Source organism: Lygodium microphyllum, chromosome 21, assembly GCF_053477565.2.
Source record: "Lygodium microphyllum isolate KBCC chromosome 21, Lygodium_microphyllum_v1.1.10, whole genome shotgun sequence".
Lineage (NCBI taxonomy): Eukaryota > Viridiplantae > Streptophyta > Polypodiopsida > Schizaeales > Lygodiaceae > Lygodium > Lygodium microphyllum.
This window is the reverse complement of record NC_141155.1, coordinates 57760050-57776436: the sequence shown is the minus strand read 5'-3', so window position 1 is coordinate 57776436 and position 16387 is coordinate 57760050. Positions and strand designations below refer to the sequence as shown.

The 16387-nt window shown below is 43.3% G+C and overlaps 1 protein-coding gene across 6 annotated transcripts in view; it reads right to left on the bottom strand.

Moving 5' to 3' along the window:
• Window positions 1-13677, bottom strand: part of LOC148018038 (inositol transporter 1-like) — a 57811-nt gene extending 44134 nt beyond the window's left edge. For all 6 annotated transcript variants that reach the window (XM_087661371.1, XM_087661368.1, XM_087661373.1 and 3 more), the window contains exon 1: window positions 13406-13677. The gene's annotated coding sequence lies outside the window, so the exon portion shown is untranslated. The remainder of the gene's footprint in view (window positions 1-13405) is intronic.
• Window positions 13678-16387: the final 2710 nt, after the last annotated feature.

Below are 16387 nucleotides of genomic sequence, written 5' to 3'. Positions count from 1 at the left end.
GTCGCTCGTCATGCTCCAAGACAAGCGGGGATAGCTCCTCCCATCGAAGCTTCTCACGGGTCCTCGATGTAAAAAGGCTGGTGTAGAAGACATCAAACCGAGGCGATGGCAGCTGAGTCAAGAGAATCATAGCCATGTCTTCAGAAGATATCGTCCGACCGAGGGATGCAAGCTCATCCCTCATATCCTGTAATCTGTTGATGTGGTCCTTCATGGAAGGACTATCATCAATAGCGAGCATCCGCAACTTCTTTTCGAGAGATATCCGGTGGGCAAACGTCTTCTGTTGTTAGAGAGACGCGAGCTTTCTCCACACGTCTGCTGCAGTCTTCAACCTGTGAACATGAACAAGGACAGAATCCTGCAAACTCAGAAAGAGGAAAGATCTGGCTCTAGAATTGAGCCGATCCCATAATGCTGCACGATCCATAGATGTCCCATCTGCGGGATCCACCTAAGGCCGGGGAATAGGAACAGAAACAAGCTCCCAAAGATCGAAGGAGTCCAAGATACACTCCACCTTGTAGGACCATAGAGAAAAGTTGGAGCCATCCAACCGGTCCTCTTTGGGCAGCTGAGGAAGTACGGGTACCTGTACAGGGGGTACCAAAGGCTGCATCTTCGGCCCACTGGAAGGGGCTCGCCGAGATACATGAATAGAAGGGGGACGGGAAAGAGGAATAGACTCCGGACGACGGTCCATGTGATAGAAATCACGCCTCCGTTCAGATCAGTATCGAGACAAAAGCTCGTCATCTGAGTCATCAAAGCCCGTAAACTGATGAGAAGACATCTTCGATATCTGCAAACACCAAAGCACAACAAGGGAAGGTTGCCGGTGCCGAAACACAAACACTAGAAGCTCTTGAGCTGGCCGCCTTGCACAGAACACAAGAATGATGTCAAACGCAAATGCTAACGATGCAATCACCACAGATAAAAACAGCCTCCTGCCTCAAAAAGCAGCCTAGGAATAGGTCGCCAGCAGGAAAAGAGCAACCTGAAGATGGAACAACAGCCCGAACAGCAAGGCGCAGGCTGGAGGAGTGTCGCCCAGCTAGAGGAGGGCCGCCCAGGCTGAAAACGCAAATTTGGGGATGACGCCAGCAGCAAACGCAAATAGGTTGACACCAAAACAGGCCGCCTTGATCAAGAAGATGGTACAGAAGGTGACGCCTCAGCTGTTGGAGACGCATTGACCAGCAAACGCAAAGTTCTGGGTGTTCTCCCGCATAAATCTCAGCTCCGTGTACTCTCCTTCGGCTCTAATACCATGTGAGAGTGCACTGCGGAAGAGGAAATACGAACACGGAGGAAGAGAGATAGAGAGAAAGCAGAAAATAAGGAAGAGAAATCTGCACTGACTGAAATGAATGCTGAATACAAACGGGAAGGCGGAAGGAGACTGATCAGTCCCTGCACGCAGCCCACAGCGTCAGTGAGGGCACCAGATCAAGCTGATGATGATGGCAGCACCAACACGGGGGAGAAGGAGTGTCGGAATCTGCAAGAAGACAAGTGATCAAGTGGGGAGGGGGGCTGCCTATAAATAGGCAAAAGGACAAACCCTAACCCTAACCCTAAAATGGGCGCAAACCCTAAAAATGCCCTAAAATGGGCGCCCCACAACAGTGACCAAAAAGTGACTGGGCAGCCAGTGGCTGCCCACTAAAAGAGGCCAAAAAGAAATACACAACCTAAGACAGCCAGTCGAGAGTGACTAGCCTCCCCCATCATAACACATGACAGACATGTCAGAGCTCCTAATGTCCTCGTCTGACTCAGACTGAGGCTCACAGGTAGGAGATGACAAGGCATGATAAACATGACTGCTAACACTACCTCCCCCTTAAGCATCCAACATTGCTTTGGACCCCTACCTTATTGAACCTACTTAAGCCTGATCCAAAGTCGACTCAAACTGAAAGGCATCAACGTAAAGCTACAACAGCTAAGGATAGTCTGCCAAGTCATCCCCTTCCATCCATTTGGCATGCATTGGTGAATAGTTCTAAAACTTCACCAAATACCTTCTAGAAACTCTACCTCTAACCTTTCTTTCCTTATGTACTAAAATCTACTCAAGTACCAAATCTACTCAAGTACCAATTGTTAGATATGATCAATGCCCCACCCTCATTAGGTGCTACCAATGATCCATGGTGCTCAAAGTTGTAAGGCCCCCATTATGAGGAGAAGCCAAATGTGAGCCCGGACATTGGTTGAGTCCTGACTTGTATATCAGATGAGGTCTATGTGACCAGATGGCAAAAAGGTGACTGTTGTGGGTCTAATCTTTGGGTTAGATGGAGTGGTTAAGCTGGTAGCAACTCGAGGCACATTGCATCGAGTTGTGGTGTAAGGGCCCGATGGTAAAGGGAATATTTCCTGGAATATTCCCTGGGCCGACTAGTGGAGGCTCATATGGTAGGTCGGTCAGCAGGCTGACCTAACGACCTTCGCGGGCTATAAAAGCGAAACCCCTTCGCAGCCATCTCACTCTCATCTTTCACCCAGTCAGAGTTGTCGTCCCAGCTAGCCTTAAGCTCTTCACCTATCTTCTGTCTAGATCGCCATCTAAGCTTCACACAGTAGAAGCGCACGGGTGGACAGAGCCATCTTTGTATCAGTTGTTTAAAGTTAAAGAATTTATTGATTCTCCTCTTATCTGTTGTGTACTCTCTATCTCTTTCTCAGATTCTGTTCACTGCGCCGTGTAATATTTTACATGGTATCAGAGCCCAGGGGGCTCTAGAGATCGGAGAGCGTGCAAGAGGCAAAGGCTTCAACAGCAAAGAGAAACTATGTCGACTTCCGGAAGCAGTGCAGGAGGTGGTGTTGCTGTACCGGCTATTCAAACACTGAGGATTCGTCCACCAACCTTCAGCGAAGGCAAGTTAGATGGTACAAACTACACCTTGTGGAAGTTCAAAATTACAACTATCCTTGATTCTTATGAGCTTTTGGAGACTATGCTGGGGACTGACACAGAACCACAGCCTACCCCCGACCCATCAAATCCTAGTGTGATGATTCCTCTGAATGCAGATCTTCTACGAGCTTGGAAACGAAGGAATGCAGATGCATTGTGTGCCTTAGTTATAAGCTGTTCTAACAGTGTTTTGACTTTGATTCAGCATACAACCAAAGCGTCAGAGGCTTGGAATGTACTAAGGAGTCAGTATGAAACACGAAACCAAACAAAGATTCAAAACTTGGAGAATCAACTAGCAACGGAGAGGTTTGCTGAAGGAGAGACAGTTGAAGCATTCATCACTCCGATTAAGAATCTGTGCGACCAGATGGCTGGCGCTAGGATACAAAAGACTAGCGAAGAGCTAGCTCGGAGGTGTCTTCGGATTTGTCCACAAAAGTTTGATGGACTAGTAACTGCCCTTAATACTCAGGTGAGACCTCAAGCTTTGACTTTTGAGGAGTTTTGTGCATTATTAATGGAGGAGGAGTTGAGGCTGAAAGCCCGAGAAGAAAGCAACAATGGAGATGCTGCATTCTCTGCCAATGCAAAAGGCAAATGTGTTTCCTCCACCAAAAATGATGGTGACAAAAAGAAGAAGGGCGGCAAGAAGAAGTTTCAAGGAGAGTGCTTCTACTGCAAGAAGAAAGGACATGCAATTGCAGATTGTCGTGTCAAGAAGGCAGATAAAAAGAATGGTACCCTTAAAAGTAAAGGAAAAGAGACAGCCAATACGGCTGAAGCAGAGTTGGAATTATTCATGGCGACCATTGAGGAAGTGTGCTCCTCGGCGCAAGAAGAATCTACCACTGACTCATGGGTATTGGATAGTGGGGCGTCCCGTCACATGACCAACAAGAAAGGTCTATACAGTTCTATGCAACCTCTACAAGAATCCATCACTGTGACGGTTGGAAATGATGCTAAATGCCCTGCTGCGGGCACAAGTACTATTTCTTTTGTTGCTGCAAATGGTGAAGTCAAAAAGCTTTCAAATGTGTTGTATGTTCCCGAAATCAGGAGAAATCTCTTATCAGTTGCTGCCATAACTGATCTTGGTCATGAAGTGAGGTTCAAGAAGACAAGTGCAGAAATTATTGATAGTGCTGGCACAATTGTTGGCAAAGGAGAAAGAAGGAACAACCTGTATGAGCTAAGTGCTCTTACAGCAACCGCTGGAGTGGGCACAAGTAAGCTTTGGCATGAAAGGTTTGGACACATCGGATTTGCAGTATTGAAGGAGATACAAAAGCAAGGTATGGTTGCTCACCTACCTACAATAACTGAATTGAAGGAACCATGTGAAGCTTGTATGATGGGCAAGCAACAGAGAAAGGCATTTCCACAAGAAAGCAAGAATAGAGCACAGGCTCCTCTAGAGTTAGTGCATGCTGACTTGTGTAGTAAGATGCCTACACAAGCCTTGGGGGGATCTTCTTATTTTATGTTGATTGTCGACGACTACAGTAGGAAGATGTGGGTGTACTTCCTTCGTGATAAGGCTCAAGCTTTTGGTAAGTTTAAAGAACGGCTAATACTTGTTGAGAATGAAACAGGGAAAAATGTGAAGAAATTTAGAACAGATGGTGGTGGTGAGTTCAACTCAAAGGAGCTTGAAGGCTTTTGCAAGAGCAAAGGGATCAAGCATCAATTGACGACGCCTCACACACCTCAACAGAACGGTATTGTGGAACGCAGGAATCGCACCATTGTGGAGATGGCAAGATGCATACTAAAGGGCAAGGGATTGCCTAACCATTTTTGGGCTAAAGCTGTTAATACTGCAGTCTACATTCTAAATCGGAGCTATACAAAGGCTCTCAAGGGAAAAACACCTCATGAGGCTTACACTGGTAAGAAACCATCTGTCTCACATTTCAGAATTTTTGGATGTGAATGTTATGCACATGTTCCAGATGAGAAGAGAAACAAGTTACAACCAAAAAGCAAAAAATGTATCTTCTTGGGTTATAGTGATGAGCAAAAGGCTTACAAATTATATGACCAAGAGGCAAAGAAGATCATCGCAAGCCGTGATGTGGTGTTCAAGGAGGAGCCGCATACAGTGGAGGAGGAGAAGGCAAGTTCTTCCACTTTATCATCAAGCGAAAAAGCAGTCCACTATGAACCTGTCCCGAGAGCTATCCCTATCCTTAAGAAGAAGGAAGCATCATCTTCAGATGATGAGGAAAAAGTTCACCAACCTGACATCACCCCACCGAAAAAGCCATTGCCGCGCTGGGTGAAGCAGCTCTATGACCACAATAATCCTATGCCTGCATCTGTTGAGGAGAAGGCAGACGGACCAAGGAGGTCTCACAGAATAGAGGAGCAAAGGAGGGCTTCTGCTCACATAGTCAATATGGCCTTGATGGTTGAGATTATGAGAGAAGTAAAGGAGCCAACTGACTTAGAAGAAGCACTTGCAAATCCATCATGGAAGGCTACTATGCAGGCGGAGTATGACAGCATAATGAAGAATGACACTTGGGAGCTAGTGGATCGACCAGCAAAGCGGAAGGTTATTGGCACCAAGTGGATCTGGAAGGTAAAGTACAAGGCTAATGGTACCTTAGAAAAGTACAAAGCTAGACTGGTTGCCCAAGGATTTTCACAAGTTGAAGGGTTTGATTTTCCAAAGTCATTTGCTCCAACTGCCAGAATGACCACTATTCGCACGGTACTTGCAGTGGCTGCCCACAAGAAGTGGCCAGTGTACCAAATGGATGCTAAGTCAGCGTTCTTAAATGGTGACCTCAAGGAGGAGGTGTACGTGGCTCAGCCACCAGGGTTTGAGACCCCCCATTCTGAGAACAAAGTGTGTAAACTGAAGAAGGCATTGTATGGGCTGAAACAAGCCCCCAGAGCATGGTACCAACGGATAGATAGGTTCTTTTTAAATCTAAACTTCAAAAGATGTACCTCAGATGCTAACTTGTATGTTTACAGGGATGGTAAAAAGTCTATAGTAATTGTCCTATATGTGGACGGCCTTCTTATTACAAGTGACTATGAAGATATGATCAACCAAACTCGAAAGGCTTTGAGTTCTGAGTTTGAAATGACAGACTTGGACTTGCTGCACTATTGTTTGGCGATTGAAGTCTGGCAAGAGCCAGGAAAGATCTTCATCTCTCAGAAGAAGTATGCATGGGAGATCTTGAAGGCATTTGGCATGACCGAGTGCAAGGAGATAGCTACACCTATGGAGGTGAATGCAAAGTTATCCGTCGAGGATACATCAGCACTAGCAGACATTGGGAGATATAGGAGGTTGGTCGGCAGTCTGATCTACTTGTGTAACACCAGACCAGATATCAGTTTTGCTGTTGGTGTTTTGAGCAGGTTCTCAAACAAACCTCATGAGAGTCATTGGAAGGCTGGGATGCGGGTGCTCAGATACTTGAAGAAAACTCTTGACTATGGTATCACATACAATTTCGGAACTTCTCTTGTGGGGAACTGTAACTCAGATTGGGCAAGAGACATTGATTCCAGGAAGTCAGTTTCTGGTTATTGTTTCTCTTTGGGTTCAGGAATTTTCTCTTGGATTAGTAAGAAATAACCAACAGTGGCATTGTCTTCTACTGAAGCAGAGTACAAGGCAGCTTGTTTTGCTGCATGTGAGGCCGTATGGTTGAGAAGGATTCTATGGCATATGGGAGTGCAGGATGAAGAACCAACTGTGCTGAGATGTGACAATCAGAGTTACATCGCCATTGCCAAAAATCTAGTGTTTCATGCACGTACCAAACATATAGAGATTTAGTATCACTATGTGCGTGATTTGATGGAGGATGGGATAGTGGAATTGGTCTACTGTCCAACAGAGGAGAATGGAGCAGATATCTTCACCAAAGCACTTACGAAGGATCTGCTTCAAGTTCATCTTCAGAGACTCGGCATTGGGCTGAGGAGATAGTTCACCTATGGGTGGACATTGAGGGGGAGTGTTAGATATGATCAATGCCCCACCCTCATTAGATGCTACCAATGATCCATGGTGCTCAAAGTTGTAAGGCCCCCATTATGAGGAGAAGCCAAATGTGAGCCCGGACATTGGTTGAGTCCTGACTTGTATATCAGATGAGGTCTATGTGACCGGATGGCAAAAAGGTGACTGTTGTGGGTCTAATCTTTGGGTTAGACAGAGTGGTTAAGCTGGTAGCAACTTGAGGCACATTGCATCGATGGTAAAGGGAATATTTCCTGGGCCGACTAGTGGAGGCTCATATGGTAGGTCGGTCAGCAGGCCGACCTAACGACCTTCGCGGGCTATAAAAGCTAAACCCCTTCGCAGCCATCTCACTCTCATCTTTCACCCAGTCAGAGTTGTTGTTCCAGCTAGCCTTAAGCTCTTCACCTATCTTCTGTCTAGATCGCCATCTAAGCTTCACACAGTGGAAGCGCATGGGTGGACAGAGCCATCTTTGTATCAGTTGTTTGAAGTTAAAGAATTTACTGATTCTCCTCTTATCTGTTGTGTACTCTCTATCTCTTTCTCAGATTCTGTTCGTTGCGCCGTGTAATATTTTACACCAATATCTTATCCAATTCCTGGACCTTAGACTAAATTTCAGTAGATACATTCTCTGATACATCATCATGAAAAGACCTCAACAAACTAACATGAAACACATTGTGTATCCACCAATGTGTGGGTAATTTCAGCCAATAAGCAGCACTGTTGATCTTCTCCAACACTTGGAAAGGCCCATAATATCTCATACTTAACTTCAAATTAAACCTCTCTACCTTTTATCTTTTTTAGCCTTGTTTATGGCAATCAGCTGCCTTCTTCTACCTTTCCCGAGATTTTTGAAGTGCATACTTTATCCTTGCATAGGCTGCATCCGAGCTATCCACATAATGATCAACCTTAAAGATCTTACTCTTAGTATATAAAATACGTGGCACCTTTTTACCACCCTTTATAACCTCAAATGGAGCTTTGCTAGTAGAACCATATACCGTATTATTATATGCAAACTCTACCAATGGCAAATACTGCTCCCACTATGTTTTATGCTCTGATACATAACACCTCAAAAGATTTTACATTGTGGAATTTGCCTCTTTATATTGATCATTTATCTACAGATAGAAGGATGATGAGAAGTTCAACATGGTACCCATATTCTCAAACAACCCCTTCCAAAATAAACTGATCATCCAAGAATCTCAATCACTGACGATCGACTCTTGCATGCCATGATACTTATATATATCCTACAAAAATAAACATGTTGTATGATCAGTCTTTATCTTTTTCCGCATTGAAATAAAATGGGCCCATTTGTTGAACCTGCAAATGATAGTCTATATCCCATCATTCCCTGTAGATGTGCTAGGAAACTCAAAGATAAAATCCATAGCAATACTCTGTCAAGGCATGTTTAGAATAGCCAAGGGCTACAACAAACCCAACATCTTTTACCTAACATGCTTAACTTATTAATATACAATGTATGTCCTAATGAACTGCTCTATATCGTACCTCAAAGTTGGCCAATAAGAGAAATGCTCCACTACTTTGACTGTGGTATCAATCCCTCTATGCCTTGCATGAGGAGTAGCATGACTCTCAATGATCATTGTTGGCTTCAACTACTTTGTGATATACAGTCATCCATGCATCATTAGAAAACCATCTCTAAGCACAAAATACTCATGCAAAGCTAACCGTCACATTGGCAAAATTCGAACCAATAGCATACTGATCCTTCATGGCATCCAACTAATGAAACTTTTGGTTATTTATATACTTTGGGGCTGTTTTAAAGAGCTAATTAATTTGCAATGCATTTTTAGCTCGACAAGGCAACCCAGGGGAGAAAGGGGAGAGGAGGATTTGGGGGAAAAGAGAAAGTGGGACTCACAGAAGAGAAAGAGCAAATAAGAAAAGAAAAGTAGATGAGAATGGTTTAAAAAAGCGATAGTGGAATGTCCACAACAAGCCCCTTTATAGGCAATTTTAGCCCATTTGTCCTATCATGAATTAAATCCTTTTAATTATAAATAAAGCTTTTTGGACTCAATTTGAGTAGCAAAAACCAAGTGTAAATGCATCACAATTATTTATTAATGCTAGCCTTGATTTTAATTGCTCAACTCTCCCTTTGAAGCCCAAAAAAAGTGCCCAAGATGGAGGGAGAGTCATGCTTGACCCACTAATTAGCTTTTAAAAATTGTAAGATAGAAAAGCTTATGACCTTGCGAGATCCCTCATCAAAAATTTATAAAGAGCCATTTCTACCTCGAATCTTTGTCAAAATATAGCCATCCAGAGTATGGTATTGAAGGTGAATGAATTAAATAAATCTCAAATGCAATGTTGTAGATAAAGCAAATGCACTTGAGATCATCTACTTCATGTAAAGACCTTGATAAGCTGGAAAATGTGTAAGCACATATACATGCAATTGTGTGAGTAAGCGACTGAGTGCAAAGTTGCAAACAAGCAAGTGTGTTAAACAATCCTTGTCAATCATGATATCATCCAATCATTCATAGTTGCATAGTTGTGTTAGATGCTATATATCATTGATGCTTCTATATCATATAATAATGCACCCTATTTTGCAGCCTCCACCTATGCACATTAATGCATTAAGCATAGATACTCCTAATTCACTAGTTTCTAACATGGATCATACATAACCATTGAGTTTCTACACCAATGTCAACTTGCTATTGAATACGCTTGGTTCCACAATTCCCAACCATCAAGGCTTTTCTTCATTTTACCCATTCATTGGTGAACATGTTTCTTCAAAATTATAAACTTACACGAGTGATGGCTCTAAAAACTGCATATATTTTTGCATGGGGTTCAACAATCTAATGGATACAAATATCTGTCAGAAGTGGAGCAGCGGTGGAAGCATAAACATGTGCTGAAATAAACTGCTGAAACACAAGACAAAAAGAGAAAAAAGAAAAGAACACAATACAGATGAGAACTCAGATGTATGCACGGGAAATGGAATCCATATATCTGAATACGAGACAGTCGCATACAACAGTGAGTCACTGGCTGCGTGGGCACTGGCACTGGCTCCTCTCTCCACAGAGTCTGCAGATGGTGAAAATGAAGTGACTGAATGAGGAGGAGCCACTGAGTATAAATAGGCTGAAAAAGTGGGGAGCAATAATGCTGGTCGGACAGCATTAATGCTGGTCGACTGGTACATAAAATGCTCCAATGGCATAAAATGCCACACCATAAAATACCTAATAAAAATGCCCAGCCCAGATCAAGCTCAGACTCACACATGAGCTGACAAATACTCTGCTAACACCCTCTCTCAGATCATGGGTGATCTGATAAAATACAATAGTACAATGAAAAGGGAATCAGAAACTATACAACATATAACCACCAAGTAGAACCATGGATACCCAAGAAGTGGGTGATCAAGCCACCACCAAGGTGCCTCGAAGAGAACTTGATGTCGATGTCGATCATACCAAACACCTGAAAATAGAGAAGATCATAGAATGTCTCTGTGTCCATCACCAATGTCTCGCAGTAGCATACAAAACCATCTTGTCAAAAATGCCTCTGAACATATGTGACCATGGAGTCCCCGCCTTTGGCCAGACCGCCAAAGTGTCCCCTCATGTGAGCTCAGACGAAAGCCTCCCGCTCTCTGTCAGATAACCAGCTCAGCATGAACCTGGATGTCAATCCCAGCTCCAGGATTTGATTCCGCCAAACTGAAGTCGATGCGTCAGGGACGTCCCTCTCTGGAACCTGTGCACCTGTATAAAAGTATAGATGAGGCGCGGCTGCCCCATCTGAACACCCGCTCACACTCCCTCTCTGGCATAAGAGAGTCGTGAGGAATGACCTCATCACCACCACTAGAAAGCAGCCGAGGAAGGGGCCACCAAGCCCTTCTCGCGATCCGAAGAAGAGGATCCCTTCCGCGCCTTGGACTTCACCTTGGTTGGAGGATCTGAGTCGGACTCATCGGTAGAGTCAGCATCCCGCTAAGTCTTCTGCTCCTTCTTTCTGGAAGCCGCTAACTTCTTGCAGTCCTTCCGCAAATGTCCCTTCTTGCCACAGTGGTAACACTGGGCCTTCGACTTCTTCTTCCCGTCACCCCTCTCTGAAGCTACATAAGCCTCACCTCCATAATGTGCCGGAAGCCGCCCCTGTAATCTCAAGGATGCCTCATGCTCAAGAAGCATCGAGGTCATATGTGTAAAACTGACAGGAGTCGATGATGTCTGCGCCCGCAAAGCATTGGCCACTCCATCAAACTCCTGGGGGAGCTTGTAGAGGACCTTCCCGACAAGATGCACCTCGGGAAGAGCAGATTGCATGTGCCGAAGCTGGTCCTGTATCTACGTAACACAAAGAAGAAAAGACTGAATAGTATCTTTCGGCTCAAACTTCATCTGCTGGAGCTGGCCATAAAGTGTGACGGCCCGCATGGTGGAAGGTGCCTCGTACATCTGCTGCAACTTCTGCCATACTTCAGGAGATGTCCTACAGGAGGTAACCGCCGGTAAGACCGCTTTAGAAATACACCGAAGCACCGCCGAGTAAGCACGGGCATCGTCCGAGTCCCATGTGAGCACCGCTTCCTCATGGTTGTCCTCATCAAAGTCTTCAGGAAGAGGAAAAGGACGGAGAGGTCGAGCAATAGCTCCACAGACGATATACCATAGCCGCTTCTGCACAAACCAAGCTTTCATGACAGCACTCCATGTGAGATAATCAGGTCCATGTAACTTATCATCAGTGGAAGTGCACGGAAGAGCCATATGGAGAGGATAAGAAGAGAAGTAGAGAAGAGATGGAATTTAGAGAGGAAACACAACCAAAACACAAGCACAAACTGCAGAAAATGAGAGTTCACATGCAATATAACCCAAAATCTGTTCAATAGAAGACAAAATCTGCTGCAGAAAGGCTAAAAATCAGTCAAAAACTGCCAAAAACAGCAAAAACGGCCCGAATTACCAGTCACCCAGCCATGAGAGATGCTGAATCAGCAAAACGCAGGCTATAAACTGCAGAAAAACAGGTAGAAAATTGTCGCCAGCAGCTGCAGATGAAAAACGCAGGCAGCAGAGGGTGCGTAGGCAGCAGACGATGGCAAAACTGTAAAAAACGCAGGCTGAAAACAGCCCCAAAACAGGTCGCCTGGCTGCTACAGTAGTCGTCTGATCAGCACGGGTACAAAACAGTCCTGAAATCAGCAATAAAACACAGCAGAAACACAAATCCTGAAAACTGATACCATGTTAAAAGTGGAGCAGCGGTGGAAGCATAAACATGTGCTGAAATAAACTGCTGAAACACAAGACAAAAAGAGAAAAAAGAAAAGAACACAATACAGATGAGAACTCAGATGTATGCACGGGAAATGGAATCCATATATCTGAATACGAGAGAGTCGCATACAACAGTGAGTCACTGGCTGCATGGGCACTGGCACTGGCTCCTCTCTCCACAGAGTCTGCAGATGGTGAAAATGAAGTGACTGACTGAGGAGGAGCCACTGAGTATAAATAGGCTGAAAAAGTGGGGAGCAATAATGCTAGTCGGACAGCATTAATGCTGGTCGACTGGTGCATAAAATGCTCCAATGGCATAAAATGCCACACCATAAAATACCTAATAAAAATGCCCAGCCCAGATCAAGCTCAGACTCACACATGAGTTGACAAATACTCTGCTAACAATATCAACTAAAATTATAGCCCAATTGATAGTCATTGAAGATGCCGTCTTTTTGTCACAGGATGTGAAGAAGACAGGATATGGATCAAGTTGTGCTGCCTCATAGGAATCCAAGCAAGCAGGCAGTTCAATTCAATGTGGAGTCTTTACGCAACATCAGCTACATGCCCCGCCACATACATTTGTCAAGACACATGGCAAAGGGACTTTAATCCCAAATATCCATATCATTCCAAATAGATGAAAGCGTCTTAATTGTTAAGTTAATATTAACTCACGGGCAAAACAGATGTCACTTTCACAAATACAAGATTGACTCCATATAGCCTATCTAAACGCATTTCAACAGAACTAACAGATATGTTAATGTGAGACACTTCTTAAATAGGTCTATTCATATCCATCTCGCTTCAAAACACATCTCGGGTATGTCGATTCAATTTTACCTTAAATCATATCATAAAACATTTCTATTGTACCGTATCTCAATGTAGTGAGACACGTTTTAAAAGGCATAATCATCTGAACTCATAATACGGTTGTACTGGACCATATCTCAAGGCAAGGCACGTCCTTAATAGGTCTATTCATATCCATCTTACTTCAACACACATATCATATAGGTGTATTGATACTCACCTGAAGTCAAGATACATTTACTCAGAAGGTCAAGAAAGCAGCAGACGAAGAAATTTGGACATAAGGTGGAAGAAACCAGGATCGTTCTGTCGTACCTTGAAGGAGAGACGGGAGGGTGCAGGCATCGACAGCAGAAGAACGTGCGGAAGGGGAAACGGCGATGCCTGAGACGATGGAGAAAGCCGCGGGATACGCGCCGGTTCTGGCTCTCGCGAGGAGGAACTGAAATAGCAATTTTAAGGTCGGAGGGCGGGACTCGAGGAGGGATGAAACAGGTTCCAAAATAAAGCAGCAGACTGTACTTTTATTTAGACTGGTTCGAAAATAGTTCCAGAATCTAGACACTTTACCGTTTCCTTACAAGCGAAGAAAGACACGTTGGGACCTGGGTGACTGGCAATAAAGGACTAGTAGACTTTCGTAGGCTCAGCTCAGAGTCCAGACACTTTCCTTTACAAGCGAAGAAAGGCAAAACTTTTGGTCAAATTACCGTATAAAGTGACTGCCCCAAGGGAGTTTACACTTTGGGTAACAATACATGACTCGTAGGCTTTCGTAAGCTGTAGCCCTCACACATGAGCTTCCGAAGAGCCTTAGAGCTGGGTCGCGCCAGCTCTTACGATGCAAACCTAAGCTTTTGAGAGCCCTCACTTCCCTGTAGTTGCATCAAGGAGATCAAAAACCATTTACAGACAAAATATTGAGTATTAATGGTTAACAACAAGGAGTCATTTCTTTCCTATTGGTGCCTAACTTCACCAATGGCCTTACTAGTGAATGGAAGTCAACGCTCACTACAAATCCCACTAACTCTTCCCTGAAACTCCCTTTTCTGTAAGGGTCTGTGGGGATGATGGATGGCTACCAAAACCCCACTCCGCTTAGCCGTTTTGTGGTGCGACACAATTTTTTTTTTGTTCTGGGAGTGGGGGGGGAGGTTATCTTCCCCCCTCTAGAGCCAAGTGCGACGTGGCTCTTATTATGTCGTCTTTGAAAGACAAGTAGGGTAGGACGGCTTATGCACATGTAAGCAACAATGAATGATGGAAGTAAGTGAGGGGACATCAAATGTTTATCCACACATAAATACCTTCTTGGTTGGATCGTTGTAGGATGCTTATACCACACAATTCCCTTGTGATTTTCAAGAGGAAATCTTGTAAAATCGATAGTTACAAATATTCTATATAGATATCAAGCAATGCTCACCATGGGGAGACATAAAACCTCCATGTGCATGGGCTATTATCATGATTGTTTCACAACGAGATCCTTTTCTTTTAAATGAGTTGATTTTTCCCCTACGGTAGAGTTCATAACAAGTTAAGCAAGTCTTTCACCCTCATGGGTATTTCTTCACATGTCAGCAAAAGGTAGCCCTCTGAGCCGCCTAGCCAACCTTCACACATGCATACAACATACCCGACCAATTGGGTTGTTGCTTCGGGCATAACAAGTTGCGGGCATAACAAGTTGCATTTGTTGAAATGGCCGACCTCTTCCACTAGTAATCTATAAGCATACACTCTTTTATAGATTATCAAATTCCCATAGATCCAAATAAACCTAAAACATTGATAAAACAAGTACCCCCTTTTTGTAAGGGGAAACTCCACTAATGCATAAACTTTTGGTCGCATCTTACTATTTGGTCGTGTTTTAATTTTTGACAACCTCAAAAGGGCCTTAATAGAGGGAAAGTTCTTTTTTTTTTTCAGTACTTTTTTGTTCTTGATGCATTTCAACATTAAAGTTCTCTCTCTCTCTCTCTCTCTCTCTCTCTCTCTCTCTCTCTCTCTCTCTCTCTCTCTCTCTCTCTCATATTTGAACACATGGGTTCAATATCCCAAAAGTAGGATATGCACTTGAGTACCTTTGGAATGTTCCCACTATGTATATATATTCCTATTATATCTCCCTACTTTTCTATTTGCACACAACTATATGTTGTGAATTTTATCCTTCAAAAAATATCTATTTGTGATTTGTCCTTGGAATTGTTACTAAAAAGGTGGGATGTCTTCTTTTACATTTAAAGGAGACATTTTAAATTATTATATCAACACTCACCTACATCTTTCATCAAGGTTGATATCTACACTATGTATTGTGTTGGTTGTAGCTTCGAGAGGTTCAAAGGACCTCCTAAACCTAATGTATGCCCAAACCTAATCTCAATTTTAAAACCCCTCTCTTCTATCTCCCTCTCTTTCTCATTACGAGCCATCTACCATTATTTCATTTTACACACACACACACACTCTCTCTCTCTCTCTCTCCCCTTTTCCTCTCTCTTTTCTCTATATATATTTTTTCTTCTCTCTATTTTTCTATTTCCTCTCTCTCTCTCTCTCTCTCTCTCTCTCTCTCTCTCTCTCTCTCTCTCTCTCTCTCTCTCTCTCTCTCTCTCTCTCTCTCTCTCGTCAAAAACTATGTCAAAAAATGATTAATTTTAAAAATACTTTTCTCTTTCCTCTTTTTCCCTCTCTCTCCCTCTTTTTCCTCTTTTTTCTTTTTCTTCTTCTTCTTCTTCTTCTACTACTACTTCTTCTTCTTCTTCTTCTCTCTCTCTTTACAATCCTTTCTCTTTGTGTATTCATATTCTCTCTTCTTCTTATTCCTCTCTCTCTCTCTCTCTCTCTCAAAGTATGCAAAAAACGGTCAAAAAATTTTAAATGAAAAAAACTTTTTTAAAAAAATTAATTACAAGGGAAAGAAATAATTTTAAAAATAAAAAGAGAAAAAAAGAGAGGATAATTTTAAAAATAAAATTTTAAATTAAAAAGTTAATCTAACCAAAAGAGGGAGAGAGAGAGAGAGAGAGCCTAGGCCCTACACATGAGAGAGAGAGGGGGGATTTTAATTTAAAAAGAGAGGTTTGGAAAGGGGGGTAGGTTAGAGAAGCCCTTTGGAGGTTTAGGGCTTCACGAAACTACAAGCAAAATAATATAGTAGTATAGATTTAAAAAGGGAAGTTTAGAAAAGGGGTAGGTTTAGGAAGCCCTCTAGAGATTCAGGTGTTTGGGAAGCCCTCTAGAGATTCAGGGCTTCCCAGACCTACAACCAAAATAATATAG